Raw genomic sequence first — 27,731 nt, 5'->3', positions numbered from 1 at the left:
AATAGAGTTTCATGAGTTCAACTCATCCTCTGGGATCTGATATTTTCCTGTTTCTTAAGCCTTTGGGGAAATAGCTTATCCATAATTTAGTGGGGAAATTTGTATATGAAGCTCAGCATACTACTTTCCACTAGAAAGGCTTTACTTTCTGAAATGTAAATCCTTGCCCAGATTTAATTCAATTCAAACTTCAAATTTAGATTAGCTGCACTGGCTGATTTGAGATTTGCCATACAAGAATGAATAAATGATTGAATGATTGAATGAATGAATGATTCCAAGGAGGGTCAAATTATTTATTGTGCATTTATGTAGAAATGAGTATGAATCACATAAGTCACTTGGGTTAAATTTAACATATATCCATACAGTATAGCCTTAAATTTATAGTGAAGATACTATGTTCAAGTTGTTGCTGCATTAAAGTATGACAGACCGTTCTTGTATAATTTTGTCAGCATAAATATTTTAATTTGAGTTAAGTCTTTGAAGGCAGAATTCAGCCTTTTTAAATTTGGAGAGAATAAAAAAGACTATTCTGCCATATTGTATGCATGAGTATAGATTTTGATTTTCTTGATTTTCTAACTTATCGCTCTCTAAACACTTAGCTGCCTTTGTCTGAGTGTCAGTTACTTTGGCTACTGTTGAACTTAATTTACTTTAATTCCTTCCAGTAGGTACACTGAGTACCTGAAATTGTGACTTTTAAAAACATTTGTTATTAAAGTGTTTATGCATCTTTAAAGTAACTACTTTAATCAGCCCCTTTGGAATACAAAATGAAGCTGCACATGATAATAGATATTTTCAAATCACATTTCATACTTCTAGAATTATATAAGCATATGTTCACCATAATGACAATCATCAAGTTAATATAGATATATAATTTGTTTTGGAAGTTAGTTACAGTCCTGCCTGCTCTGAACACAGAAACCCAGCTTTATGAATACATTATTCTACGTGGAGTCACAATCAGAACGGGCAGCGATTTTCACTAAATCTTAAAAAGCAAAAATAAAGACTAAAACAAACAAGCAAAAAACAGTGTTGAGGCCTTACATGTATCTCTAATTGAAATCAGATTCTTTTGTTTACTGTTATGTTTTATTTATGCTTTATTTATTAACTTATTCTTAATATCAGCTTTAGGACATAAATAAAAGAGATATCCAGTTAGGTTTCTTAAAATAAGCCTGAGGTAAACCATTTTTGAATCTTCTAAATGATGTCTAAAGTGACCTCACAGTCACATTCCAGAAATTTTTTGAGAAAAAAACTGACATGATCAATATTTAAAAGACTTTTTTTTGTAATTGTATATCACTGTGCAAAACATTTAATAACTGTATTTTAGATGTTAGAAAATATGAATATCTGGTGGGAAAGCCCTTAAAACAAATATAAGATGCAATATTCCTTCAAAAGAAGTCTGATTATCTTGGCAATTCTCTTATGGTTTGGTTTGATTTATTTCTATTCCTTATTTTCATTAAATTGCTATGGTTTTTGGACAAGTTTACAGCATTTGGCAGAAGAAAATCAGTGACAATGACTTAGTGGAACCTTAATCTCATGAAAGAAGTAAATGCTTGTCAATCAAGAAGTATTAACCTTTACCATTTCTTGACCTTTACATTTTCAAGGTAAGCCTATTATTTGGTAGGGAGTAACACAAAACTCCACAGGATGGTCTATGATCAATACAATCAACAGACCTTCACACTGTATGTTTAAAGGTATTAAGAAGATAAACAAACACATCAGAATTTTACCATTTGGAACAGTCCTGTATTGGATGCTTTCCTCATTTGGGGATTTACAATTGATCACTTCTGTATCCCAGACTCCACTGTGTTATAATTCTCAATGACTCCACAAAAGGAAAGGTGAGCTGTTGGCTAATTGTTGGCAAATATTTTGGAGTTTAAAGTTGAAGGTATATTTATCAATTATATCAACTGAAACATGAGGAATGCAAAATTATCATTTCTTTCAAAATCACATTTTATAATCATAATATGCTTTTCCTTTTATTCATCTTTTAAATATATTTTGAGTACCTACTATGTATAAGTGACTGTTCTATTCTCCAGCAACACCCCTTTAGAGCTTACATCCTAGTGTGAGATCAATTTTGAACACTTAAGAAAACATTAAAATGTGTAATCAAAACTGCAATAATTACCTGAAAGGAGAGGGATGTGACAAGAGCATCTGACAAGATGCCCTCATCTAGCATGGGTGAATATGAGAAAACTAATTTAAGGAAGAATCATTTGAGCTGTCTTTAAAAATGAAAAGAAACTAACCAGCATGGGAATGTGTGACTTAGGTGATCAGGTGGATTTAGAAGTGGAAGCAGAGAAGAGGAGAGATCCCAGAAAATGTATGACAAAATTCAATACCCCTGAGATGGGAAAGAATATGTCACATTTCAGAAACTAGGAGGGAAATTAAAAGAACACAGAGTGCAGGCAATGAGGGGTGTAATATTGCCAAATTTTACTCTGGAATGGCATTTGCCCTGGAAAGGCTCAGCCCACCAGGTACTTCTGTGTGAAAACTTTCTCTGCATTCTCAAAGAAGAACAAATTATAATAGCACATATTTCAATTTTATTTCCTACTTATTCCTGTCGATTTTTTCCTATTTATTTTATTTTTCCATTCTTTTAAATTAATAATTTAAATAATATTTTAAAAATGGAAAGTACTTTGAATATCAATATATATCATCATATACAGTGCCATGAATATCAGTATCCCACTGTCTAGATTCAACAAACGTTAAAGTTTTTCTCTTTGTTGTTATTATAAATTGTTATATCTCATCATTAGTTTCTTCATGGTGCATTTCTTATCAAAAATATTAGTTTCTTATATAACCATAATGCCATTATCACATCTGAGAAAATTAGTATTAGTTACTAATATTAACCAATATTCTACCCACATTTATATATTCTAAATTGTTCTCAAAATATATGTTACATACTTTTGTATTTTATTGTTTGCTTGAACCAGACTCCAGTAAAAGTCACATAATGCATTTATGCTTTAGTTTTTGAAAGATATTTATGACGAACGTAAAATTTGGGGCTATTTTTTCCCCTTTCTGTCCTTTAAAGATGTTCAACTCTCTTGTGCTTTGTTTTTTACATGTATGGTAGTTTTTGATTCGATACTGGACATCCAGCTGGATGCTAGATTCCATTATGGAGTGTTTGGATATCATTTGCTGCCTTTGATAATTTCAGGTTTATTTTATGCTTTATTAGCATAGATCTAGTGTACCCTAGTGCTAGTTTATACTTAATACTAAGGTGTAACTTTTTAGGTTTCTAAGGATCACTCAGGGGATGTCTTCAAGGTTTCTAAGGATCACTCAGTGTTTTATCAAGGTCTCTAAGGATCAGTTGATAGTTCATCAAGGTCTCTCAGTCTGGGTGGAATTTAAACATCTCTGAGCCCTGTGTATGTTCCAAGAATTGTTCAATCTATAGCTCCCTGGCATTTGATCTTTACTCATGTTATATCACCTAACTCATGTGGAAATCAATATTCAGACAAGACTGAGGGGAACGCAGCAGGCTTTTGAAGTTCCCTTTTTTGTTGTTTTATTTGTTTGTTTCTGTGCAACTCCATTCTCTCTAGTACTCCACCTCAAATATTTCAGCCACCTTGCTGTCTGTCTTCTTAAACCTCCAGTCTCTGCTTGAGTTCCTATCTCTTTTCCATGATCCGGAATTTTTCTATGAACCAAAAGCCAGAATGATCACTAGGGTCATCTGATTTATCTTCTTCCTTCTCCCAGAGACCACAGTTCTGCACAGCTTATTGCCCCAATGTCTGAAAATAGTTGTTTTGTATACATTGCCCTATGTTCTAGATTTTTAAGGCATGTTGCCTAATTCTATGCCACTAGCTCCTTCATCACCAGAAGGCTTACTCATCTTTTCTAAGTTGTTTTAGTGGTAATGTATCTACAGTTATAACTTGTTAAATCCTAATGGAAAGCAGAAATGTAATCTGTTTTTTCCTTGGTTTAATATTATTTAAGCTTCCTTCTTTAACAATGTCTCTAATAAACAATGTATAACTGTAAATAACAATACTTAAAAATTATGTTATGGTCAAAACGACCAAAGATGTTAGTGAGTTTCAGTTGACTAATATACCAACTATATAAATAAATTAATCAGTAACTACCAATATACTCTTCTTAATTTTTTATAGTTATATAATTTTAAGTATTATTTTTCTTTAGAAATAGAAACTGAAACATATGTCATAACCACATTGATCTACTTAGTCTTCTCTAATATCCACAGTCTGAGAAATCTGGACTTGCAAGGAATTTACAGCTCTAATATTGTATATATATAATTATATATGTTATATAATGTATAAATTATAGCATATACAATAAATTATATGATATATAACATTTATAATAAATTATATAATAATATATATTTTACATATGTGTAATTTTTTAAAGCATGGTGCTTCTGCTAACAACTGTGCCTTAGATCTTATATATACCAGTAAATTAGGTAAAATGATTCTCTGGGTAGAACAATGATGTTTCAATACTAGTATTCAGCTTTATTTTCAACAAGTTTCCATTGCATAAACTCATCTAAACTAGAAATTTCATAGCTTCTCTCACAAAAACATTAGAGTAGTGAAATGTAAAGTAAAAATATTGAGAAGAGAAACTAAGGAATAGAAAATAGAAGAAAATGTTGCACAGGTTCCCTTTTTAAAACTAACTTCTCATACAGAGTGACTACCTCTGTGGCTGAAATTGTGATTGCTTATATTCACACTGCTTATAAATGTGTCATAAAGATTTACCCAAAACTTAACACTGAGATTGAGATATGCAACCACATTAAAAGCTTTTTCTGAAGACACTTTTAACATGAAATGAATTTTAATTATGGGTGCCAAAGCAAAGTTCTAAGCGGAAATGGAAAGTCTGCTCAAACTCTTATAATTTTCCAAAGCTTAATTTCAAAATATACCAACATACTAAAATACTAAAATGACAAAATAAGAAGGTACAAAAAGAACTACTTTAACCCTCTCCTGTGTCATTTTCTGTCTCCTCTTTTCAAATAATTCTTTTCCAATAATCTCAGCTATGTAGGTAAGACCTCAACAAATATATACGCTATTTTAACACCTGTAGTGTGGTATGACTGTGTTCTCTGCTAGAAACATACCAGTGAATAATGCTAAAGTATTGCCAATCTGGTAAAGAATATACTGTCAGTGTGTTCTTATTGTTATCTGGCTTTTTAGTGTCTAATCTTCCAAATGGCATTATGTGCTTCATGGTATTTCTCCTTACTGTTGTTTTAATTAAAATGCCCATTCTCCCAGCCAGCAATTGATAGAGCATTGATTTTATTCAGTTACATAGCAATAAGGTATAAAAGACTCGGTCTGGATATAAAATATTAATACTTTAAAGAATGTTTGACTTTTTTTAAATACAAAAGAATGAAGAGGAGAAGCATTTCGTTCAAAGTGTAAAGTGAACTGGAGAATTGTGGACAGACATGATTGCACTCAGATGATTCCAAACAGGAGGAAGGAGACTTTTGAGACAGGTAATATGTCAGTTTATTCCTAAAAGAGGCTCGTCAAAATGATACTCAATGATCTACGCTAATTTTGCTGTTTGAAATTTGGGACTTATATTCATACATATGTGTAGCCTTGGTGATTAGAGACAATTGGGATTATAATTATCCTTTGCCACAATTTCCCAAACAGAAGGCTGCAATAAAAGCAAGGATCAGTAATAATTAGGTTAAATGTTCAATCATGTAATTACAAAATGGCACTGAAAAGAATCAAACAACAGGTGTTAGTAACTTTCTTCTCTGAAATTGATTTTGAAAGCATATATCATATGTTTAAGTACACAAAAGTAGCTTCCAATGAAGACAATACAGCACAAACATTTCATTAATCAACTCAACTCTTTTCTCCTTTAACATGTGCTATTGTTTTTGTTACGACATTTGTAAAAATAATCTAAACTCATTTTTATTTCTGTAACTATAATGCTTATTTCCTGGTCTTTTCTGTCACAGCTTTTCATTTCTCAATTTTTTTTCACACTCATTTCACTATTATATGTCTTTATGTATTGCTTTCAAGAAAATGACTTGAAGGATTTCTGAGTCCAAAAGACAAACCTGCATTTCTCTGACTTTCCAAAACAAATGACAATGTGGCTGAGTATACATTCTTGGTCCCTCTATAATCCTTTCAAAGGTTGTGTAAATAGTATTGAATTGTCTTCTGGCATTTAGTGTTATTGAGAAAATAGATAAGAAATTTAATTTTTGTTCTGTAGCTGGCAAACATTTTCAGCCTTTATATTTCTATTTGCTGGGAAACTTTATAATGTTATCTACATAACTGTCATTGGCCTATTTTCTTTCTTCTTTGATAAACAGGGATCCGTTCTCATCCATATTTTCACAATAGACAGGTTTGTGGTAGTTTTTGGCTTTGTCTATTAACCCATTTCTTAAAACTATAGGTGAAAAAAGCCATTTGTAACCCAATTTATTGTGTCTAACAGGCATTCATCTCATGTGGTCTTCCTCAGCTGAAGTAGAATCTTCTTTTTTTCCACCACCGCCACTATTTTAACTGATAAAGTGCAGCACATTTCTATTCTTCAGCATGTAAAGCTATTATGGACCTTAATGTCTATGTACCTTGCCTAGAATGTTTCATAAATGAAGTCAGTACATCACTTCCCCACCCCATCCACCCATTAACATTCTCCCAATTCGTATCTTCTTTGTTTTGTGATGAAGAATGGAAAAGAAAGTTTTGTACTGCATGGGACAGTGACACAAGAGATACCTCAGCATATCAGCTATCTAATGCTATGAAAAAGTTACTTCAAAACATAGTGGTTTAAACAATAATAAATGTTTATTGTCTCACAATTTCTCTGAGTCAGGAATTTGACAGAGGCTTAGTTGGTTGGTTCTGGTTCAGGTTCTCTCATGAGTTTGCAGTTAAGATGTTAACTGGGGATGCTGTCATCTAAAGGCTTAGTGAATCTGGAGGATCCAATTCCAGATTCATATATAACTGACTGGTAAATCCATGGTCCCTGTTGGCAGGAGGCCTCAGTCCCTTGACTTATAGATACATAGAGCTATTCTAGTGTTCAAATAATGGTTTTTGATGTCCTCAGTAGAGACAGCAAGATGGATGTAGCCATGTCTTTTATGATGTAAACCTGGAAGAAATACACTATAATTTCTACTACATCCTATTGATTACATAGGTGAGTCCTATATTCAGTATGGGAGGGGACTATATGTGGATATGATTACTAGGCAAAAGGGATCATTAGGGGCCATCGTGAAGGCCAGCATCACACAGAGCTTCCTCACAAACAGACAGCACAGTAGAAATTTTAGAACTCTAATTTTGTGTTTGGAGCAGGTCTTATGTTGCTAAGCCTCAGAGCAAAGAGTGCTAAAGATTAAATCACCTTGACTGATTTTTTTTTTCAGATATGTAACTGTTTTCTGTGGGAATGCTTGTTGTATCACTACTCTTGAATTTACTGAATATTTGGACCTGATTTCCTAAATGGCTTGTGTTTATTGAATATTTGGTCCTAATTCTGATAATGCAAATTCTAAATGTCAATCTTGTGAGTTTTCAACTTTTTGCCTTTATATGTGCTTAATTTTGGAGAAATTGATCCTGTGACTGATAGCCATATGCACTTCTTTATTTTGCAAATAAAAATCTACCCTTGGTAACTTGTTTATTAACTTACATCTCGAAAAACTAATGTAAGAACCTTAATGTTTGTAAGACTGACCAAATTGTTAACAAACCTAATGCACACAAGGAAAATCATCAGTAAACCTATTTATTGTCAGTATCTTTTACTTTTAATCATACTATACATTTTCACATCAGTTATATGAAAGAAGCACAAGCCAAGAACATCATCACAAAAATATAAACGTCTTTTCCTTTCAATTATATGAGAGAAGTAGAAACCGAGATAATCATCATAAAAGAATGTAAACTCCAGCTGAAAGGACAAAATATGTATAGTAAAAGAAAGTTACAAGATAGGATGTGCTAATTTTTCAAAGAATGGAAAGTTGAGGGTAGATTCATTAAGACTATAAAACTTTTAGATAATACATTAAGAAAAAAACAGTACTCAGAAAATGTTTTTTTAATTTGTTATTAAATTGACTTACTTTAAAATATATTGTATTAAGAAAGAGGAGATTTAAAAGGGGGGCTGCAAGTCATATTCATGAGTATTTCAAGTAAAGTACAAGGGCTAACCTTACATCTTTACTTACTGATTTTGATGATATAATGTTTGATAACAGAAATTTTTAGTACTGATCTAGCTTAGCTCTGTGGGCCAATGTGCCTCATTCTGTACTGCTCACATTCACGTCTGGAGAATCCTGAGAAATCTGAAGCATCTCTGTCAAAACACTAGACTCACAGCTTGCCAGTCTGTTTTCTTTGGCTCAACCTTTAATTACGTCTCATTGCCTGTTATTCCATAATTGCCAACAGCCCTCAATGTCCTGAGTTATCTGACAGCTGGGGAATACATGATGACTGAAGTATGTGGGCAGTGAAAGATCACTCAAGTAGTTTACAGAAGATAAGCCAAACTGAACAAAAATAAAATGAAATGCAAAGAAACTTAATTAGACAAAAAATATGCAATTACTGATTACAGAATAGATAAAAGAAACATAAATTGTAATTTCCACAATTTAAAAGTCAACAGAGAAACTGAAAAGAGGACACTGTTGAAAATTACATTCATGATTTCGAATAGCTAACAAAGAAAATATGACATAATAAAGAACAAAAACAAAAATTACTTGTAAGTATAAAAACAATGTCATGGAGACAAGAGCTAAGGGCATCATACACAAATAATAGGAGACACCAAGGAAAGAATGGCACAGATTGTAAAAATATATAGTCAGACAAATAATAGAAGTAATAACCTTATTTTTAAAATAATTAAATTACTAATTTTTAAAGAATGTCAGGCTCACTAAATAACTTCCCAGTTGGAACTATGGTTTTTCATAGAATACAACATGCCAACACTAATCAGCTCTTGCAGGGTTAATTAATTAGAAGAGGGGGAATTGCTAGAGATAGAGCAAGGAAGAGAGAAAGAGGAAGAAGGAAGAAAAATAAGAAGTGAAAAATAAAGAAGGAAGGTAATATGAATATAACTAAAAAAACTGCTAAAGTTGAAGACAAAAAAAAGTTACTAGCATTTCAATTGGAATGTTGCTTCAAAATGAATGAGAACCAGAGCAACATCTTTTTATTATTTGTATAATCATATGTCTTACTGAATGAAAAACTGAATGCCAGAAAGCAATGGAAACACCTTGGAGAGCTTTGAAAAAGGAGGCTGAGAGAGAAGAATTCTGTTTCTTGTCAAGATGTTATTTCAGATAAAGGTAAATAAAAAGAATTTTTTAATGCAAGGTCTCAGAAAATATGTACAATTTCTGAGAATATAGCTCAAGGAGGTACTTCAACCTAACAAAAATTAAATTAAAGCAATGATTTCCAGAAAGTGAAGGGAGAAACTTATGAGAAAGATTTTTCAAATAATTTATATTTTAAGTGAAAATTAAGATTTGCTTTTTTAAAGAGGCAAAAGTTAAATCCGCATAAAACTGGTTAAATTATTCATCAGCTAGAATATGGAAGTTGAGAAATTTCATCAATATCAAAATTGATTTTTTAGAATTAGATTGATGATGACTTTATAAATTGCTCAAATTTTCAGCTTATAAGTTAATTAATTGCAAGCCACACACCATTAATGTGTTAGGCTCTGTCCAAGTTAGTATTTCATATGTTCAAACCCTGGAGTAAAATATAAATCAGAACATTCAGTTGCTTTATTTTTTTGTGGAAGTATCAGCTCAAAATTATTTCGTACTACAAGTATGCCCTTGCCATGCCCATGTTGTAAAATTTCCTAAGTATTCCTGAAATCATTTCTGTTTCTGGAACTATTTCTTTAAAACTTTCATTAAGTATTGTTTTCCTTCTTTTTCTTTTAAGTGTCCTATTTTTAATTAAGGGGAATTGAGAGCTTTCATACTTGATTCCCAGTATAGAGCCTGTTTTGTTGTTGTTATTGTTTATCTCTTTGTTTCTTTATTTAGTTTCAGTTAGTTGACTGATTTATTGATTTTCATTCATGATGCTACTCTAATGTATTTCCTTCTATAGAAGCACCCTAAAGAGTTACATATTTATTAGATTGATATTCCTAACGCAGCTTTGTGATTTTGAGCTGAGGGAAAATAACTGAAGGCAGATTTAAGAACCACTTATGATTTACTGGCGCTCAGTGCTTTGAAATATTTCAGGCTCACTAAATAAACAATAGGAACTGTGGTTTTAATACAGGATATAATACTCCAATACTAATTTCATCTTGATGAAACAAAAGGAAATTTTCACAGGATAAATCAACATGATCTGAGGGGTACAAATATGACTACAACAGTAGTTTTAAGACTTTTCTTTAACATAAAAATAATCACTGTTATTTGATTATCTTCATTATCTTGTTATCTTAAAACAATAAATTTTATAATTTAAACTACATATTCTACAATAATATCACTAATAAATTAATAAAAATACTTTTCTAAATATTTTTCTATTACTTTCAAATACTAGATGCATCTTAAGCTTATTGAACAATGAAACAGTATAGAAATCTTTTGTTTTATTCTGCAGATAGCACCAGGCCACAAAAAAAATGTGCATTTTTTTTCTAGCTCTGATGATACTAACTGGTCTCAACTGTTTGTCAATATTCTATTTATAAAGTTGGCTTCTTTTAGTCTAAGCATGTTGAGACAGTGTAACTAAGCAAAATTCGTTTGCAACACCTGGCCTAGGATATTTAGCTCATGAGAAATCTTGTCCCCAAATTATAATAATTCAGAGTTTCATCTCATGGCCATGGTGTAAAAACAAAGCCACCTGAGAGTGTCTTCATGGCAGTAGGTATACTAAGAAAAAGTTTAGTGATTACAAAAATATATGTAATTCTCCAGTGAGTGGTGTCATTTCTGTTTGCAAGTCCAATTCAGCAAAAGATTATTTGAAAAGTAAATTGTTGCCAAAAGCCCTTGTGTTCCAGATCTGCTTTACATAGGCTAGTTTTTAAAGTACTAGCTAAAATAACATCACTAACCTGTAGAAATCAGCTGGCTAAATTACCTAAAAAAGGTTAAGAATTTAATCCATGTAATATTGGCGCTGTCTCCTACTTTCAAATATAAAATTAAATATTTTGTTTCTCAGAAATCAAGTCCCAAGTTGTTTTTTATAAAATTTCAATGTTTCCCTAATGGTGGTGCATGTAGTTATTTGTCAAAAGAGAAGATAATTTGAAGTTTTTATTCCGTATTTTTAACAGCTTTGAACTTCTTTTAACATTTCTGTTAGTGCAGATATGCTAGAGACAAATTCTCTTAGTTTTTATTGTCAGAAAATGATTTTATTTGACTATATTCTTGAGGGATATTTTTGCTGAATATAGAACACTGGTGGGATAGTTGTTTTTATTTTCTTTCAATGTTTTCAATATGTTTTTCATTGTTTTCTAGCAACCATTGTTTCCAAAGAGTATTCAGTAGTCTTTTTTTTTTTTTTTTTTTTTTTTTTTTTGCGGTACGCGGGCCTCTCACCGCTGCTGCCTCTCCCGTCGCGGAGCATAGGCTCCGGACGCTCAGGCCCAGCAGCCATGGCCCACGGGCCCAGCCGCTCCGCGGCATGTGGGATCCTCCCGGACCGGGGCACGAACCCGTGTCCCCTGCATCGGCAGGCGGACTCTCAAACACTGCGCCACCAGGGAAGCCCAGTAGTCATTTTAATCATTGTTCTGAATGAGATGTGCCTTTTATTTTTCCCTGACTGCTTTAAATTTTTCTATTTATATTTGGATTTTAGCCAAATGTGTCCAGGTGTCATTGTCTTTGTAATAATCCTGCTTGGTGTTTTCTGAACAAACACACCTCAAATAACAATTGAGTTCTGTTTCTGTTAGCCATTTGAAGACTACCCCATACACGCCCCACAGGCATGGTTCAGGGGTTAGTTTATATACAGAATTTAGGGCTTCCTTTCTCTGGCTCTCTCCTTTCATAGATACTGTCCCTTATTTTCTATCATTTGTGAGTGCCATAAAAAATGTCCTATAGATCTTCAGAACATCAGGATGATGGGTTTTCTATCAGAGATTTAACTGTCCAGCATGTTAAATTGCTCCGTTTAAAAAACTGGGGCCTGTTCTCAGACTAGACACCATGAAAATGAGAAACTCACTCAGTATCTGTTCTCCTAAATGTCGTCTGCTGATCACTTTTTCAACTTTGTTCACTCTCCAATGCTTTCTGGTAGTCCCTCACACCCTCCAGATTTTATAGTTATTTTCTCTGGGAGGTTTAGTTCTATGGGACCAAAGTGGGGCTATCATGACTCCTATTTAAATAGGGAAACAAAAATAAATATTTGGTGAGATGATTATTCATGCTTCTTACAGTAGAATAGCAAATATATATTAAAATATTTTCACGGCTCTGATTAATATTCGGGAAGTTTATCTTGTGGTGAGTGTGTGTATGCTGGGAAGATTTGAAGGTGAGGAGAGGAAGAAAAGAGAACTAGAGTAGAAAAATGAGAGATTTGAGGGGAAGAAAGATATGATCTTATGTTATATCATTAAGATCTCTATCTATGCGTGTGTTACATATTAAAATATGTATATATAATATATATAAAATATTACATCATTAAGAAAATCTAAGGTATCTAGTTTTAAAGAAAACTATCATAAAAGTGATTTGGCTGAATAAAGGGATGAAATTATAGTTATTAATACGAAATACTCATAATGTATGCATGATTACCAAGTAGCACTCTAAAGATTACATATATAATGTTTCAGAGTAATTTGTTATAAACCCTTATTTAAAAACACTACACAATACAGACTACATAAGGAATTAGAGTTGTTCAGACAAATGCCAACAATTCAGAAAGCAAAAAAGAAAAAAATAGAAGAATTTAATTTTCTTAACAGAAAAGTATAATCTATTCAAAATCTATATGACCCATTAGACTACATGAGTACCTGGACCTTGGTCCTAGACAATAAGTTGCAATTTACTTTATGACTGTCTTTCCTGTCTCATTATTTGTGTTCTGTGTACTTATGATTCAGTGATGCAAGCAACTAGCTGGAAAGCCAAATGCCTATTCTACTCTATCACCAGTCCTTAAAAGCTGGGTGCAAGACTTTTGATTACACAGATTCTAGAGAAAGTGTCAATTCAAGGAAGACATCAGATGCAAACACATTTAGTAAAATTATGCTAGCATCTGTCATGAACTAAATTTGCCCATCATTTTCATATAAAGTAATCTAACGCCTAGAGCAAGACCCCGTGTATGTTTAAATAATAAAAAAAGTAAAACAAATAAAATTCTAGTAGATAGAATTGCTCATTTTAAGCATCACACTTAAAATACATGTGTTTTCAGATAATAAGCTCAAATTAGTGCCCCTTCATCTAAATGTGTGAAATAAAAAGCCATGTTGTAACTGCTTATTTTAATTGTCTTTGTGCCACCAGCTGTGGTATTTTCTAATGGCTGTATCTGCCCCAATGGGTTCGTGATAGGTGTGTGTCTGTCAGAATGAAAGCGAAAGCAAGAGCCAGAGAGGTAGTGAGAGAAAGAGGATGTAGTCATGTGCAGAGATAGCTAGGGGTGGTGCTTGCCCTTCTGTGAGCAGTGAACCTCTACCAACATCTGTATTAAATTAAGTTTTTCAGGTTTTGACCATACCCTGAAATACAAGATTTCATGGCCCTGGGTTCCTGAAAGAGTTCAAATGTTGATTTCTGAGTGAAAATAAAAGTAAAACAAAGAAGGAATTACCCCAATACTGCCAATACTTTTACTTCTAGTGATTCAATTATTGCACCAAATATTCTGGTAATTAGCTATAATATTTATTATGATCCATTTAGAATAAAAGACAATGTCAAGAAAGGAACCAAGATTAGGACTTGTGGACAGAGATGAAAACCTTGGTAAGAAAGTTGCCCTGTGATAGTTTTTCTAATTCTCAAGCAGTTATTTTTTACTCAGAACTTAGAAAATGACTGAAAACGTCAAGTTGTACATAGCAACCTACTAATAAAATCACATTGGCACTATAATGATATTTATTTGACATATCTTGGACATTGATAATAAAATAAAAGGAATGTAGTTTAATGCAACCCTACTATATTTGAAATGTTTACAGTTGAGATCATTCTGATCCATTCTGTATCTTTTAGCTTTTGCCCAATCAAGACAAGCAAAAATTAGTAAAGCCACTTTGTTCTATAATATTCCACTATTACATTGAATTACAATGTTTCATTTTGCTTCAAGTACTTATGCCACAAATTTTAAAATGACAGTGCATAAATAGCTGATGTTTTATGTGATCAAATTTTGCTTTCCTATCCAAAACTTACCTTGCTATAATTTAAATCTTATGAATGGTCAGTATATGGGGTGTTAGAGCATTTTAGTACCATGTATATATCAACGACATTAAAATGTATAATTCTAGCACTTTTTTCCCTCTCATATATAATTGCCTACTCAACATAGCTAGTTGAATTGTAATAACAGTCCCAACTTAATATGTCCAAAATCAAACTCTTATTTCACCTATAAAACATACTCCTCCCATAGTCATCCCTACTTCATTAAGTATCAAAATTCACACACAATATCTTAGCAAATCATTCAGATTATTTCTCTAAAATGTGTCTAATGTGTGTTGATTTTTCACCATCTTCATTGTTACTATTCTGATCCAAGCAACCATCATATTTTACCTGGACTTTTTCCATTCTAACTGACCTCCATACTTCCTTTTACCCCTCTGCAGCAGCCAGAATGATTCTTTTAACCATAAATTGGATTATGTCATTCCTCTACTCTGTACCCCAATAGGCTTTTGACTTTATTGGATTTAACTTCAAACTTCTAACGATGTCCTACAGGACTTCTGTGATCGATGCCCTGTTACTTCCATGACCTCAACTCCTAGCATTCTTCTTCCTTGCTCTCAACCTAAGTAATTGATCTATCTCCTTGCTGTTCCTTGAACACACTAAACAATTGTTCACCCTCCATCCTCGAGTCATTGCAGATGCTGTTTTCTCTGAGCAGTACCTTCATTGGCTAGCATATATAAAATACTTCTTCATACCTTCCATCATTCCCTATATCTCTGACCTTCCTTTATTTTACTGTATAGAATTTACCATCACTTGATGAATTATAGATCTGCATATCGTATGCATCTTTCCATTAGAACATAAGGTCCCAGAGAGGAGAGACCTTTTTTTTTTAAGTGTTTTATTCTAAGTGCATGGAAAAGTGAGAAATACCACAAACTATGTGCTCAATAAATGATAACCTGAAAATGAATCTTTCTTATCAGCATAAGAACATATTATGTATCTTCCAACTTTAAAAGTATTTATTTAACCTGATAATTCCTCTAATTACTACCTCATTTATCTTTACAAGTTGAAAATAAAAAATTTTAAATATTGGTTATATTCACTGTTTCTATTTTCTAATATCCCATACTCTTCCGTCAGTGATAAAACTTTATCATACTGACCTATAACCATTGTTTGACACCCTTGATTATGCACTCTTTTTTTTTTTTTCACTTTTTCTCTAGGACAGAACTACCTCTGAATTTGCTGCCTACCATACTGGCCAGTTCTCAGTCTCTTTTGCTGGTTGTTTCTTCTCTCTTGATACGTAAATACTGAAGTAAACTAGTGGGGTTTTTTTTTTCACCCTTTCCATTCCCTCTCTCTCTCCTCTCTCTCTCTCTCTCTATATATATGTATATATATATGGATGTATATGTATATATACCCCTTCTTAAGTCATATCATCCTATCTCTCTTTAGAAATTATTTTACTAAAACTCTAAAATTTAAATCCTAACTCCTCTTTTGAATTGCAGGCTTACACACTTAACTGCCTACACTTCATCTTAACTTGTATGTCTAAGCATTAAATGGTTATTACACTTAAGTTTTAATTTTTTTCCCAAACATGATATATAACAAGCAATTCCAATCTCAATAATGAGTATCATTGCCCTTTCAGCTACTCAGGTCATACTTTAGTGCTATTGTTATCATGTTAAATATATCCCAAACCTAACCACTTCTTTTTTTTTTTTTTTTTTGATAAATTTATTTGTTTTTGGATGTGTTGGGTCTTTGTTGCTGCATGCGGGCTTTCTCTAGTTGCGATGAGCGGGGGCTACTTTTTGTTGCGGTGTGCGGGCTTCTCATTGCAGTGGCTTCTCTTGCTGTGGAGCATGGGCTTTAGGTGTGCAGGCTTCAGTAGTTGCAGTACGCGGGCTCAGTAGTTGTGGCTCACGGGCTTAGTTGCTCTGTGGCATGTGGGATCTTCCAGGACCAGGGCTCGAACCCACATCCCCTGCATTGGCAAGCGGATTCTTAACAACTGCACCACCAGGGAAGTCTCTAACCACTTCTTAACTCCACCACTAATACCAAACTAGCCAAGCCACCGTCACCTCTAATTTGTACTAGATCATTAGCACACTACCTGACCTTTCTGTTTCTTCTCTTGCCCTCTCCTAGGTAAATCTCCACATAGTCCCAGAAGAATTCTTTTAAAGCAGAAGTAAGATCATGTGACCCCCGAGCTCTTAAACATTTCAATGACTCTGACTTAACATCCTATCAGTTTCCGACGCATTCAATGTATTTCTGCCCCACTGAGCTTCTTTTCCTTCCTTGGGCATGGAAAGCACGTTTCCTATTTAGGATACAAGTTTTGCTTTTCCTGTTCACCCGTTCTGTACTAGTCCATATTTCCGTAGACTTCCCATGGCATACTCTTTCATTTCCTTTGTGCATCTGCTCATCTTTTACAGAAGTCCACCCTCTTCGAGTGATTTAATATGTGTTTCTTTCCCTCTCTAACCCTTACTCTTGCTGCACAGATAATTATATACTTAGTAATTTCTTTTTCATTTCTGTAACTGGAGTATCAGCTTCAGGACCACATAAGTTTGTGTAGCACACAGTAAACTCTCAATAAATATTTGTTAAATGAGTAAAAGAATGAAAAGATGGATGATTCAAAAGCTACAACCTTGGCCAAAAACAAAGAACAAATGGTTAAATTACTTTCAAAACATCACATATCTCCCAGAAAATATCACACCCACTTTTAAAATGATGTATGTATTCTTTCCCAATAGTACGTATTTCTGTGTCTCTACATATACATGACCTCATGACTTCAGAAGCCATCCCAGAATAGTTGTGGTGGTGGGAAGTGAGAGAAAGAAATAGTACTAGACTATAACCAAATATGTTTTCCCCTTATTCTAACAAGAACCTTTCTTTTTAAAATATCTTATTCTCAAGTTTCTAATTAAAGACTATTTTTCTTACAGATCACTACTATTCTTATTTAAATATGAATTATACCAGCTAGGTGAACAAACCATATTTTAATTAAGAAGATGTGACAAAGAGTGATAAGGTATAATACAGATCTAGAAAAAAATTAATCTGTATATTAGAAAATTTCTTCTCTACAGATCATATAAAGGGAGTGTTTGAAAGATGACACAGTTCATTACGGTTTATTGAGTATAGTTTGCAGAGAATGTAAGGAGCAAAGTAGTACATTAAGCTGTAACTCAGAAAATAGTGACTAGTTCAAACTGAGTCACTAATTAGTTTTGTGACCTGTGGCAAGTCATTTAACCTCTCTGGATCTCAGTTTTCTTATCTATAATATAAAAGTGTTAAATTCAATTATCTCTAAAATCCAGTCTATGTCTGAGATTATATAAGAATTTGAAAAGAAGTCTCTGGGGACTCAAAGTGATACATGCTATCCCTGTATATTAATAGGAAAAATATGAATTTATCAAATTGGTTCAGTTAACTTTAGACCTTAGTCAAGCTAAAAGTTTGAATAAATTGATTTGAAAAGTCTGAACAAATTGAATAGACATACTGACTAAAAACCAATTAGTCTATGTGAGTTTCAGTCAAATTTTGTTATATGATGCAGTGATAATATAATGATAATAAAAGAAAATCCAAATTTTATCCCTACTAAACAACTTCTTTATGAAATAGTTAAGAAGTTAAGTTCTGGGCTAAATTGTCCTTGAATATAAAATATATGGATGATATTCCTATAACATTCTTTCCTCTATCTGGTATTAAATAATATTAAATAGTCTTGAAAATATGAATTGAGAATTACTTTTCTGTATTGTCCTCCAGTAACAGCCTCAACCCCACTCTTTCAAAATCTCCTACTTTCTCTCATCATATCCCCCTCCTAACAGAATAAACGTCTTATTCATTTTACTTTTAATGTCATTCTGAGGATATTTTTGTTGTATCAAGCTACTAAAATCTTAATGATAAAGAAAAGTTTTCTTTATCTTAATGATAAAGAAAAGTAAATGATAAAGCAGAATTTTAAGAAAGGAAAAATATTAGTACTGATAAAATTATTACTAAAAAAAAAGTAAATAAGGTTTTGGCTCTGCAGACTATCTGCTAGAACTAGATGATCTTTTATGGTAGCTACAGGTGACTACTGAGCTCCAGAAATGTGACTAGTCCAAACTGTGTGATGTAAGTATACAATGTTCACTGGATATCAAGACTTAGCCACCCCCCAAATTATAAATATATCACTAATATTTAATATTGAATAAATATTAAAATGATAATATTTTAGATATTGGGTTAAAATAAAATATATTATTAAATTTCATTTACTTTTCTAATGCAGTTAGTAGAAAATCTAAATTAAAATGTGATTCATATTGTATTTCTATTGGAAAGCACTGACATAGAATGTTAAATCCTAGTATGTTCTTATTACAGTCATTTGAAGAGTTAGAGATAGTACTAAAGGTCATCAAAACAGTAAATTTTGTTTTCAACCAAAATATTTATCAGTAAACTGTTATGGCACTTACGCATAGGTTAACATAAAAAGATTTAAAAGAATACACTGTCATATACTTCGTGCTATACATGTGTCACAAGTCTAGTATTTTCACTATATAGAATGGATTAACCCAACTGAGAACGACTGTCTTTAAAATATTCCTATATATTGGGTTTTTAATTTTTAAAGTTTCAGAAAATGCTTTAATGCACCCTTCCATGTAGGTTTCTGTCACATAGAATTTTAGTAAGTTATGGTACTCTAAAATAGGACACTATAATATTTAGAATATTATATTACTTGCATAAAATAATCCAAAACAATAAAAAGAAGCAATTGCTAAAAATGAAATACATCTTATTCCTCCAAATTATGAGCACTGATGAAAATAAAATGTTTAATTTTGTAATTCCATTCAGTACCTTTCATTACTCACAGACTTACCAGATATCCTTTAATAGTTTAAAGTTATCATAAAGTGTGACTTTTTATTAGGTATATTTTAGACTTCATTATTTTATGAAAAAACATACTTTCATCATATATATGTATCCATTCTATTTCTTCATGAAAACTAACAAGATGTTTGAAAAATATATCTTCAAATATCAAAATATTTTTGAAGAGATCTGTGACAACAAAAATGACTTTTTCCAACAATGAGTAGAGATGCTGAATGTTTCTCTGAAGAAAATAGATATTTGATCACAATCAAATGGATGTTTTAGAAGTGGAGCAATTTGGGTTTTGGATATTTACATAGATTCTTTTTTATTTGACAAGCACGATGCTTGGTCAGGTTTACTTCAAAGTTGACATAAGTTTGCACAGTACTGCTAAGAGAAATCATTGTTGAAATAAAAAAGAAAAGAAAAGAAAAGAAAAGAAAACTAGAATGAAAGCACAGTCACTATGGAAGTCTCCTGAGTTTTGCTTTACAATTAATTGAATTCTTGAGAGCTATCACCCACCTATGAATTTATAAAAATTGTTACTCTGAAGTTTAATTCTTTATTCCATTACACTGATGGTTTCACCATCTGCAGATGGGTATTAATAACCTTACCTAGTGTTTCATTGAATTTCTGTGAGTGTTAAATGAGATAATGTCTATAAAGTACTTAGCATAATCTCCAGCACACATTTTAGCTTTCACAGTTTCAGCTTGCAACCTAACTCTTACAGTACAAAATACAAGTGTCTCTCATTTTATGAAGGCATTGATAGGATAATTTTATTTTTAGAAAATATCGCATATCTACTTTTATGCAGTTTGGTTTCATTGGAGTAACTATAGAGAAGTCATCCTAAAATCATTTATATATTCATGACTTGATTTTTATAGTAAGGCATATGAACAGTTGGTATAGCATCTCATTCCAATATATCTTGAAAACAAACAATATTTAGAATATAAAATAGAAGACTATGGATAGATTAATAAATCTAATAATAAATTTGGTGAGGGGGATGGATTTGACTCTCTTTTCTTGACATACTGTCTGCCACTGCTTGCTGAATGGGAGATGACTCTCTAATTTACCGGGGATCTCTAATTTAAAAATTTTCAAAAAAATTGTATGTCCCTGGAGAAACTAGCTTTCTGAGCACCATAAAGATGAGGTAATCTCACCCCTCAGAAAACCAAACCCTGCATTTTCATTTCAAGCTGTTCACTGGTACAGGAGAGATTAAAAGCTTTTGACTCACAGGAAATGCTTCATCTTACTCAACTAATTATTTGTTATCCGCTGTGGGTGTTATACAGTGTACATTAGAATATATATTTTGGCTGCTCAGACTTATTTTTCTTTCAATTATAATTTTACCTGTATTCTAGTGAGTTGAGTTTTCAATTAGCTAATGTATTGTTATTGATTTATGTGCACATTTTTCTTGGTATTTGCTTATTTGCTAATTTTTTTTCTTTTTAATAGATAGGGAAAGATAGCATTTATCACTTTGAGACACCAGAGAATTTTTTTTTTAAATCATAGCATTTCAGACATGAAATGGACTTAATATATAATTGAATCCAATATTTTTATAGTATAGATGAGAAAACTAAGATCTGGAGAGGTTAACTGTATTGCCACAGGTCACAAAGTAATTAGTGGCTAAGTTTGAGCCAGTTACTATTTTCTGACCTACATCATAAGTACAAAGTCCTACTAGTTTTGCTTCAATATATTTTTCAAACGGTTCTCCTCTTCATTGTCAATACTACTGCCACATATGAGACCATAATGTCCTCATATAAAAGTTTAATCAATTTCATCTCAAGAGGTTTTCCCACCTTCATTTGTGCTATTTCACAGCTGTTGAATATATTGAGGATATATTCCTTTCTCCTTCTTATTCCCCAAATTATAATCTTAGATTAGGCAAAAGCTTTTATTAAACAGGACCAAAGCCAGAAACAATATATGAAAGTTAATATGTCTAGTTATATATTATTTTTAAATCCACTAAGGAAATCTTTGCCATAACAAAAGCAAAAGATGAATGACATAATGGGAAAAAATGAATGCAGCACAGGTAGTATGTGACTAATATCCTTCATTTACAAATAATTCAGTGAAAGAAATAAAGAGGTGGTAGGAAAAAATGAGAAAAATATATTAAATAGATATCAAAGTGATGGGGATGTGAATGAAAGTCAATCCTTGTATTCTCTCCTTATCATGTAAAGTTTATCTGGTTGGGTTCAGTTTATGTTTATAAAACCCAGTTTACATTTCAGTAAAATGAGTCACAGAGAGGTTGAGTTGTTCAAAGTCAGCATGTTCCAGTTAGTTCATGCATGATCATCCAGGCCAGGCCAGGGTTCTGAGACATCTTTAGGTTAGAAGTGGTCAGTGAGATATTTTAGAGATGTTGGTGATATATATATATATATATATATATATATATATATATATATATTTTAGAGATATTGGTGATATATATATATACATTTTATGATACTAATCCTTGAAATTCATTGTCCCAAATTGAATTATTGGAGAGGGAGGTGAAATTGGGTGGCGGAAACACATCAATTTCTGGAAACCTCTAGGACTGCTTTTCCCTGGAGTCCTGTTGCAAAGCATATGACAAAAATTTTTGCCCCTCTTTATAACCAGAAGCCACAGAAAGACTGATGATAGGTAGATATAGATAGATTTTTTAATATGAAACAATTTATACATTTGGTGGGGAAATTCTCCTGGCTGGGATATATTGAATTGTTTTACTATATCTTATGATTCTTTTTGATATCAAAATATCTCTTCAAATTTTGAGAAACTAGTTCCTATGCTTTGGAAATTTCTAGCAGTCAGGAATTTAATGATTTATTGAAGTCTGCCATTATGGAATCATTATATACTGTGTGTTTTCTCACAACGATTTAAGTTAATGTTTCCAGATGACAACCATCAAAAAAAAAACAAACCCATAAATAAGCAAGTACATAAAAATGTGTCAAGAAGATTATTTGTTTTGGTATTTTACTCAGTCTTAATGCTGTCACAAGTGTTAACAGGTGACACTAACTTAATTTATATTATTTTAAAAAATTCTTTTGGAATTGGCTTCCATAGAGGTTATTAATCCATACAACCAAATGATTTCACTTAGTTTGCTACTAAATTTCATTCCCTTTCACATGGACACAAAAACATTTGTAACATCTATTTTAGCTCAGAATCTGATAACAAATATCAGTTCTACTCTCTAATTACAGGGGCTTCATTCAGTGCTCATCACCCATATTCTGAATGCACTCATAAAATCAGTTTGGTGTATATGAAAAGAAAACAACTTCATTAAGAAAAATATGAATTTAACTCTGAAGGCAAATAGAAACATTTTTTGATTTTTACAATAATCATTATTTTGAGTAAACAAAATAACCAATACAAATTATCTGACTTTTTGATGGATGGAGAGCTATAATTCTCTCAATGACATTCTTCAATAGTTTATTTTAGCATTTTGTTCTTTGATTCTTCAAATAACCATTTCTCATTCTAAAAAAAGAATTTCTAAAAGGATGTAAATGATCCTTTGATATATACTTGATTTTTTTTTACAAAGAGAATTGAAAATTTTTGGACTATATTTCCTCTAAAATTATATATATTACCTTAAAAAATTATTTCTAATCAATCCTAATTTCATTATATATAATAAAGCTAAAAACTTTAGAAACTTTTTCTAAAATTAAGTATCTTTAAGTAAGGCTTACAACTATTTGAGTCTTTAAAAAAAAAGTTCTTAGTTATTAAGCTATTATATCATATCTACTAGAGACCTGCAATTTATTCTAAAATTCCAACTAATAATCCAAAATGAAGAGAAAAATCAAAGTGTGATTTATTTTCTCTACGTCAGATATTTTAAAATTTAAACACATAATGAAGTGGCAATTTCATTTTATCAAATAAAATGCACTTTCAGTTTCATTACTAGATAAACCAGCCACTAACTTAGTATTACCACTGGCTCAGGCACGCAGAGGAAGTTTAATTTTCTCTTTGTATTCTGGTTGACTTCTCCCCCTCCTCCTTGCACACCTGGAGTATTATAAATGCAGGATTGCATTACATTTTCTCTTCTGTAACTTCTTCTCAATCAAAGCAAGTACAACAGAAAGAGAGTAAACATTTCCCACGGTAACATCCCTCCAACAGTTTATCAGCTCACTGTGGTATCATACCTTCCAATAATCTCAATGCAAGATATCTTTACAAATGGGTCCTGTATATTCTTTACACCATGAAAGTCATTAGCAAGGATAATTAACTGAGACTGCGGTGATGAATAGAGCTGCATTACTGATCAGTGTAATAAAGAACAGAAGCCACTAATTACAGATATAGAGCCTTGGAGCTACCGAGAAATGTAATTTAACATTGCTGCCCAGATTCCACACAGATTAATATACGTGCACAATTAAAACAATAAGGTCTTCCCACAGATAATGCTTTTGGGATCATTCCAGGTGTAAGAAAATGTGCCCATCTGCATGAAGTGGCTTGTGATCTAGTAAGTACAGTGCCTTAAGAAAAACTTCTAAAAAATTAAACATAACTAAATATTTTGCTAGGTACTCTCATCATAACCTTGGTCTTGTATCATGTACTTTAGTAATTTCTTTGGATTTTCAAAAGGTTAAAAATAGTTTCACCTTTATATGAGTATACAAACAGCATAAATATAATAAATCTTTGCATCCATAGAGTTAGTTAGAATTGTCTGTTCCTTAGATAAAAAGAAGGCATTTTTCAACTGCACAGAAAGTAGTAAGTTGTAGAGCAGTGTTTCCCCAAATTACTTGATGATAAGAATGATATGAGGCCCTTGTTAAAATTCAGACTACTGGAAAGTACCCTGGGCAATGAGAATAGGATCTCGAAGGGGAAGGCTTAGGATAGTGATTTCAATGAGAGCTCTGGATGATTTTTATCATTGGGCAACTTTGGTGCAGTAGAAAGAAATTGGTTTGGGGACTTTAATACTGGTTCTTTGAATCCTGAATCTACCTTTTCATAGATGTGTACCCTAGTGAGAGCCATTTCTTCTCTCTTAGTCTCAGATTCTTTATTTTTAAAATATGGAAATATATTATCAGTACATATATTAGAAATGTATATAACTTGCCTATTAATGTGTTTGTACATTGTACACATGTAGCAAATATCAGTTCCCTCACACTTTCTTCTTACCTTTAAGGGTTCTTTTTATTCAGTAAATATATATATAGTCTCACTAAGAGTAAGGAAACTATATATGTATGTTTCAAATCTATTATAAAGAAGAGGAAGTAAACTCAGGAAAACAGCCTTCTATTGGTCTTCCTGGCTTTTGTGTATGACAGCACCAAATGAACATATCTGCCTGGACAGTGCCCTTCTGTCATGCTTAGAATTTGGTAGCTGGTACATCCTCTAGTTTTAAGTCAAGAGAATTTTAACATAAAGCAGGGGTTTACATCCATTTATATAAAATCATTTGTGATAACATTCTACTGCTAGCAAAAAATTTTAATAACATCAGGTAACATATATAAATTTTAAAAAATTATCATTAAAAAGTTATCATACATAATATCAGCAACTATCCAAGTATTTAGAAACAGCTTCTCATTATTATTACTTTCATGGAATGCAAGAAAAATGTTTTGGAGTCTAGTAACATAATTTGGAGGCAGACTCAAAGTGATAATAATTTAAAAATGCTTATCACTGAGTTATTTTGCTATGATTATCTTTTTGCTTCTAATAAGATTATAACTGATATGGTAGCCTCTCAAAATTGTGTCAATAAGAAGCCTTGTGGAAAAGTTTCCTCTTAAAAAGGGAAAATGTGGTCTTTTTCTCCAAAAGTATAATCCTCATCCTTGACTGGTAATTATACACCTGTTTACTTGACAAATATTTCTTGATGACACACATATAGGCCAACTGGGGAACAGAAAAATTATTTCGACACAGAAGAGGTCATAAGAATCTTCAGTTCTACAAGTTATGCACATATATTTTTACAAAATGGCTCAATGATTGACAAAGAAAGGCACAACTGTGAATTCAGAGGAGGGCTAGATTACATACAGCCTGAATGACCAGCTAGGCACTATAACACTTCATAATTTATTTAATGGTGTAAGTCAGTTCATAGCTAACTGAGCTAATAATTAATAACAATTGGGCTAAATAAGAGCCAATAATACCAAAAAAGGTGTTTCCTAGCTTTTGTTTTATATTTATGTAATTTCCTGATATATATACCCACTGGTCAAATTAAGCCATCTCCAAAATAAAGTTAAATAAAAAATTAAAAACAACATTTTGAGTTACTCGTTAGCTCTTTTTTCTTTACTATTTTGCAATTTCAACACCAAAACATTTACATTTATTTGTATTTTGACAATAATAATTTCATACATACATGGAGTTGCTTTTCACTATTCATCATACTGTCCACCTTTTATCAAACTGGCTAGTTTAAACTCTCATGCAAAAAATATCTTCTTACCATAGACTTTACTATCCACATTGTTTTTAATCTCACTCCTCGTAAAGATGCACTAACTCAATGACAATGTCAGGCTAAGCTTTTGCAATAAATTAATGAACAAAACAGCCCATGGAGTTTACTTCTTAATGGAGAGACATAATAAATAACAACAACAACAAAATATTACCTTAGAAAGTAATACGAGTGATAGAAATGATAGAGCCACATAAAGCAGATGATGGCTGAGGGAGAGTAGAGTGTTAATTAAAATAATCATGATAGGCCTCCATAGGACTGTCGTACTTGAGTAAAATGTGGAAGAGGTGAGGGACAGAATAATCCAAGCAGAGACAAGGACTAGCGCAAGGGCCCTAAGGTAAGAGCATGTACAATGTATATTCAAAGGTGATATTTAATATCAAATAAGTTACTAATAGAGATAAAGCCTCTAAGTCATGATGCATGCAAGGTATGGCTACTGGGGTTCTGCATTGAATTTATTACTTCAGAGCTTTAGGCTTCTAGTCAAACCATAGATGTTCATATCTCTTTTCAATTAACTCTATTAATCCTCTTCTACTCTGGAAAAGAATCCAAAATTTTCAGCCACAGAAAAGCTATTCTGTCATGAACTCTTTCTGAAGATGGAAGACAAACAGAGAAAAATGACAGGATAGTCAAGGTGTATCCTGAATGTTTGAAGCAACAAAAGTAACAGAGTTGGAAAACACCAGTTCCAATTTAACAGTGATGATATCCTTTACCCAGAGACATTGATCTTCCCCATATCATTCTTTTTATGTAAATCCTAAAAATATAAATAAACAGCAAACAAAATGCAAATTTTATAATTATTTTGCCTCCCTCTCAGACTCAATGATTAGCATGGGTTCAATTTTTAAAGAGATGAAAAGAACAGAAAGAATAATAAAAGATTGGGAGTTGTAAACAATAGCAAAACTAGGTATCTGAGGCAAAATCATTGAATTAGACATAAAGGAAAGCTTTGAGTTTCCAAGAAGTCTGTAAATGGAAAGTTTTAGGCTCTATCATTCTCACAATAGAATAATAAGAGTATTCTCTGCTATTAGCTTCAGCTTTTTTCTAAAAGTACCACTTTATAGATCTTATTATTCTCCCACAGATAATTTCTATGTCTAGTAAAACAGAGAACATTACAGAGGTATGACAATATTTTATTGCTCTTCAAAGGCTAAGAAAAGTATTTTTAAAAGTTCAATATTATAAATCAGTGACTGGCATAGAGTAAATATTCAATAAATGTCAGCACCTTCTCAACGCCTTAATTTTCTTCACTTGTTCCCATTTTATATGTGCAACTAATTACACAGTTATTTAGAGATTTCTAATGAGGCTCTCCCTTGTGCATTAAAAAATGGGTTGAAATAACATTTGATAGAAATATATTCCGTAAGTGGTTCTGTTACTGTCAATAGTGTACTGCTTCTGCCCCTAGACACAGAGATGCAACACCTCTCAGAGGCTCACTTATTACCATATCTAATTAGTTTATTTACCTTAATTAAAATTTTGGCAGGTTTTATT

The sequence above is a fragment of the Delphinapterus leucas genome, chromosome 8 (assembly GCF_059928025.1).
Source record: "Delphinapterus leucas isolate spDelLeu-1000000601 "Yukka" chromosome 8, BTC_Dleu_Yukka2, whole genome shotgun sequence".
Lineage (NCBI taxonomy): Eukaryota > Metazoa > Chordata > Mammalia > Artiodactyla > Monodontidae > Delphinapterus > Delphinapterus leucas.
The sequence above is the reverse complement of the archived record's forward strand: the minus strand, read 5'-3'. Positions refer to the sequence as shown.